This window comes from Triticum aestivum, chromosome 2D (assembly GCF_018294505.1).
Source record: "Triticum aestivum cultivar Chinese Spring chromosome 2D, IWGSC CS RefSeq v2.1, whole genome shotgun sequence".
Taxonomy (NCBI): domain Eukaryota; kingdom Viridiplantae; phylum Streptophyta; class Magnoliopsida; order Poales; family Poaceae; genus Triticum; species Triticum aestivum.
In genome coordinates, this window is record NC_057799.1 from 469,413,684 (window position 1) to 469,419,683 (window position 6,000).

Below are 6,000 nucleotides of genomic sequence, written 5' to 3' on the forward strand. Positions count from 1 at the left end.
AATCCTACACTCTCTCCCCCTTTGGCATCGAGACGCCAAAACGGCAGAGAGGACACCTACACACAAGAGGTGGCTCAAGCGGAGTAATCACTCGCATGCTCCTCGTCAGACTCAGCAGCGGGGACGGTCTCCTCGAAGTCCTCCTCGGAATCAGTCCACTTGAAGCCTTGCTTCGCCATCCACTCAGCCTCTGGAGTGATAACCTCCTCAGAACCGCCAGAAACTTCCTCTCCAAAGACCCTCATGATCTTCTTGTCGCGGTGGCGACTCTCCTTGGAGGCAACGTGAGTCCTGTACTGCCCCTTTGCCTGCATGCAGAACAAAGTCTTCATCTTGTCCTTCAGCTTCTTGGCCCATGAGGGCTCAGAGGAGCGAGGGGCAAACCCAGCAGCGTGGTCCTCACCAGCATCTTCCGCCTCAGCCTCCTCCCCATCAACAGCCCTCTTAGCAGCCGCCTCAGCATGAATAGTAGTGTTGGCCCACTTGGGCTTGACACGGAGACTGATGGACTCATGACGAATCCAGTCTGGAGCAAGGAACTCATCATCGGAGAACAGCTTCTCCCAAGTCTTGGAGATCAACAGAAACAGGTACGGTCCATAGATGGGTACCTTGCGGTTGAACACCGCGAACTGAAGCTCACACCACATGATATGTGAGACGGGCAGGTGGCAGCAACCTAAATCGCCCAGGCGTCCAAGCTCCTGAACTTGTCCCAGACCTATCGAGCCAAGGAGCAGGTGAGATGTAAATGGGTAGTAGTTTCTTCCTGAAGATCACATAGTAAGCACTTCTCATTATGGGGCCATCCCCAGTAGCAAGGCGGCCAGAAGTCTAGTTCCTATTCCGGAAGAGAAGCCACAGGTAAAACTTGACTTTGGGCTCAGCTTTGATATGCCAGATTGAGTTGAGCAAAGGCTCCTTGACCCGTGCCAAAAACTGAAAATTATAGGCAGACGCAGCAAAGTATTGGCCATTGGGGGTCAACTTCCATCAAATTGAGTGAGGTTCCTCAAAAAGGTTGACCAGCCGAATCCTCTCCCAAAGGTTAATGAAAAGATCCATGAGCAGTTGGGAGTCAAGTCTCCCAACGATTATACATCATTTTGTCACATTTTAAAAATAATATAAACTGAAAGAACTTTTACATTTATTTACACATTGTTTTAACACCCTCCCGCAGCAACGCACGGGGCATCATCTAGTATTATATTCAAAACGTGATTAGTCTAATCAGATATGGAGTAAGCTTTGCTATCAAATTGGATCAACATAACTAACCAACCGCCCCCAAGCTTGTTACTTAAACCAAAACCATAGATATAGGCATATAGCCCAAGAGTTAGCATTCTTGCAATCTCAAATCCTGATATTGATATATGCAATCATACTTCACAAATAATGATTTTATATTTCTCGATCATTGGAAATCACTTTTCATAATCGGCTCTAAGTAGTATCTAATTTACTAATTGTGATCTTTTTTAAGGGAAATTGTGATCCATGCAAGTACAATATGATTAGAAGATATGCCTATGACGGTTATGAATTTTGGTTGAGAAATAACTATTTTTAAGCCAACTGGCAAAATAGTCACTTCTAGAGAATAAACATGACTATTTGAAATATGGTGCACTATGAAGATTGAACTCGTTGTCCTTTTTTCGGAGAAAATTCCAATATATTCATCATCAGTCATGACAATACATAACACTAGAAGTAGCAAAAAAAATTGTGCTTGTGGACCACTCGAGCGAGCAGAAGGTACGCCACCGCCATCGTCACAACCTCACAGCAATCAGGCAAACCTTGTTATATTAGATAGTTGAAAACTCATCGTGCTAAGGCCCTACAAGACCAACACACCAGAACAACAACCATCGCCAATAAAGAGAAGCGCAGATAGGAAGGATCAAACCTGATAGACATATGACCGAAGACCGGATCCAAACAAATCCACCAAAGACCTGCTCTGGCTGAATCTCGCGAGCTCGGATGGAGACACACCACGACGCTCTCTGACGACGCTAGACGCACCATCAGGACGAGATCAGATGTTGGAGACATTGTTCCTACTAGGAGACATCGTCGCCGCCTATCGTCGCGCGTGTGCAGAACACACGCGAGACACCAAAGACTGTGAACATTCCTTGCTGATCCGAGTGGGGCGCAAGGTGAGGATCTATCACCATAGAAATGCACGAAATGACACGGTGATTTACCCAGGATCATGCCTCATGGTTGTTTAATACCCTGCTTCTGCTATGTGTGTGTATTTCTTTAGTGGACGACGAGTTGTAAGTCTTTCCCGGGAATGGGAAAAGTAGTACTCCCTCCATTCTTATTTACTCAGCATATTAGTTTTGGTCAAAGTCAAGCTTTACAAACTTTGACAAAGTTTATAGACAAAAATATTAACATATACAATAACAAATCAATACCATTAGATTCGTTGTTGAATGTACTTTCACATCATACAGATTTGTTATGCTAAAGATTTATATTATTTTCTATAAATTTGGTCAAATTTTACAAAGTTTGACTTCAGTCAACTCTAATATACGGAGTAAATAAAAATGGAGGGAGTATACTCCTACTGGTGTTCTAACAAATGTCCAACCTTATGTTCCTACTTGTTCCTTCTTCCTTTTTCCCTCATCCCTTCCGTAGTAGCTAGGTTTATACCTCAAGGGGTACCACAATAGCTTCACCACTAAGGAAGTTACCCTGGTCCGACCAGGTAGATATGTGCATTAAATGCCTGGTGAAGTGTCTTCGCCTCCTTACTTCCGGGAAGGACTGCATGCCTTGTCACCACCGTCCATCATGTCACTTGTGTAGGGCGCGACACGTCCCCATACAGGTGTGCTCCATGCGGCGGAACGTGGAGGTGAGTCACCCCTCGTGTCTTGTCCCTCCACTCGCACGCTTGCCCTCCTGCCGCATGGCGTTAAAGCTCTGTGTACACAGAACAACTACGCCACGCATGGGGGGCGATAGCTTGTTGTCGACGCTTGCTGTGTGCGGGCCAGCGGTGGAATTGTTGTTGCCGGGCATAGCTGTTCCCGGGTCTTGGCCGTCTGGGCTTGTTGCCGGATGGTTCTGTCTTGCTTCTTATGCCTTTGGCGAGTTTGGTTGAAGACCATGCAGACCTTGACAAAGATATGCATGCCACTACGGAGCCTAGGCTCCATCTTGAAGAGTTTGTTGATGTAGCTCCTGACGAGGATCTACATACCACCACTAGCTAAGGGAAAAACCAGTGATAGGTAGTTCTTCTGTCTTCTTGAGTTTAGGCTGAGGAGCGACCATGGCTCGTGCGTAGTTGGGTATGTGAACCCAGCTGACACGGTACCAACACCGCCACATATCCCCAACCGAGATGATGAACCAAACAAGAACGAGAGCAGGGTCCCTTCCGCCGGCGAGGGGCCGATGTCCTCTAGACCTCCACGACCCAAGGGCCATCGGAGGCGGGCAGACTAGCGGTGCCATCGACGGGAGGAGGGGAAACCGTAGTCGGGAGTCGCTTCTCATATCAGCAAGATCCATATATTAAATATCAACCACTGGTTTAAAGAGAGGACGGTGGTTGTACTTCCATCCCATCAACGATCAAACCCGAGATTTCACACTCCATATCTTATTAAGACAAATTATTTGACAAATTAATTTTCAATGGGAGACGATCTTTCATTAGTAGCGAGATGTCTCTAGCGTCACTTCGCCGATGTGCACTGGTAGAAAAAAGGCCTTTAGTCCCGGCTGTGCAACCGGGACTAAATATGCGCGACTAAAGACCCCCCCCTTTAGTCCCGGTTCTTGTGGCTGACCGGGACTAAAGGCCCGTCCTTTAGTCCCGGTTCTCGTGGCTGACCGGGACTAAAGGCCTCCTCCGCAGGTTTAAACCTGGTTTTTTTTGCGAATTTTTTTTATTTTCAAATTTCCGAATTATTTTAACCTCTAATCACCACCCCTCATCACTGCTCAATTTATCCTCTAATCTCTAATCACCCCTCATCATTCCAAATCATCTAACTTCCCGGACGGTCACCCATCCTCTCACTACTCCAGCCTGAGCACGCTTAACTTCCGGGTTCTATTCTCCCTCGTTTCCAAGTCTGCACTTGTTGTTTTCCTGACAATAGTAGGATGCCAATTCTATTAACCCTCAGGAATTTAGCTTGAGCATGAAGTGACACATTTCACTGTTTGAGTTTGAAACTATTGTTTTAAAAAACAATAATTATTTAGTAACACTAATATTTCTGGAATAATTAGTTTGACCATTGTTTGACCACAGTTTGACCAGATTTGACCAAAATTTTAAAAAATGAAATAATTATTTAGTAACACTAATATTCTAGAATAATTAGTTTGACCATTGTTTGACCACAATTTGAAATTTTTTGAATTTTTTTGCCTCTCCAGATCTTAAAAGCCCCGTATCTTTTTTTCTGTTAGATTTTTGAGGATTCTAAAAATGTTTAACGGGGTTCCCCCCGTTAAATTCGGATGTTACTTTTCGAGTAGATGATTTTTCATATAAAAAACTTTTTCATCCGAGTTCGTATGCAAAAGTCGCGGTTGGCCAGACCAACCGGGACTAAAGGTCTAACCTTTAGTCCCGGTTGGCCTGGCCAACCGCGACTAAAGGCCTTCGGGGTAGCCTGAGGACCTTTAGTCCCGGTTGGCCAGGCCAACCGGGATTAAAGCCCCTCCCGTCCGCCAGCGCGCGCGGGGCCCAGATAGTTGGTCGCGGGCCTCCTCCCGAACCGCGACTAAAGACCCCTTTAGTCGCGGTTCGATTATTTTGGGGACTAATGGGGGCGTATGGAAGCCTCTTTTTCTACTAGTGGTGGAAGCTTTAACTCTCCACTATATCGATGTTGTGTGATCATGTACATACCCAAGCATCTATATCTGGGGATGTTTTTGCTTCCACGTTTTGCCATTTGTATGAAAATGACTCTTTGGTAAACTGGTGTAGGGCACGTGTAATAAATTGGAAAATGACTGTGTACAGTCATGTGGTGTCTCTAAGTTTGCTTTCAAAATTTTCTGAACGTGCGTGGCTATTTGATTGGTTCGCCTAGCATTTTGCGTTGTATGTGGGCCAGCAAGGATGTTTGACTTCCCAACCTAGGATTTTACCTGTGGATCGGTGCCTCCGTCTGTTTCTACTGGATTCCGGTCTGCGCACGTGTCCTGAGTTGCCTAATTGGTGTTGTTTAACTGGTCGGTACCGTCTTACTTTTATGGATGGCGGTGCCGCTTCGACCGCTCTGTCTAGACGCTGCTTTGCCGCTTCTGCTGTCTATTCGAGAGCCTGCCATCCGCGTTTTCTGGAATTGTCGTCGCTTATTGCTGGTGCGGGCTGTACATTTACGTACCATGGTACGGTGCGGGCTATAAATAGGTTGCCTTTTTTGCCAAATTATTGCGTTGGGTCTTCTCTGGCGTCTCATACATTGCCATCTCTGATTCGCTTCGCCTCACGGAGCGGTGTTCTTCTTTCTTGGTGGATAGGCCGTGGTGGTGGTGGTTCTTGCCGAAGTGGTGCCCGCCGCCGGGGCCATCCATGCCTCGCCGGAGTGCCAACTGACGGGATGCATTTCATCTCCTAGCGCCGGTACAATCTCCCCTCCGCGCGGCAGAGTCGGCGATTGCTGCACCAAACCCCATCATATCGGGGCCTCCGCATGCACCTCCTGCAAGTCGTCGCTGATGGCTCCCGCCGGTCGTCGGTGATATCTCCTGCGTTGTTGTCCTCGATGGCAAGAAGCGACGCTGCAAACTCTGCTCGCCCACCGTCCCATGCCGCGAGGACGGCGTGTTACCTCGACGGGTTACAAAGGCCGTCGCGGTGCAGTAGGGCGAGCGAGGGGCATCTTCCATCGTGTCGTGACGACGGCGAGGATCGAGGATTATCTTCGTTTTCATATGGTGTTGGCAAACGAGCAAAAGGAGATGAGACCATCGATCGGGCGACGCCGATGA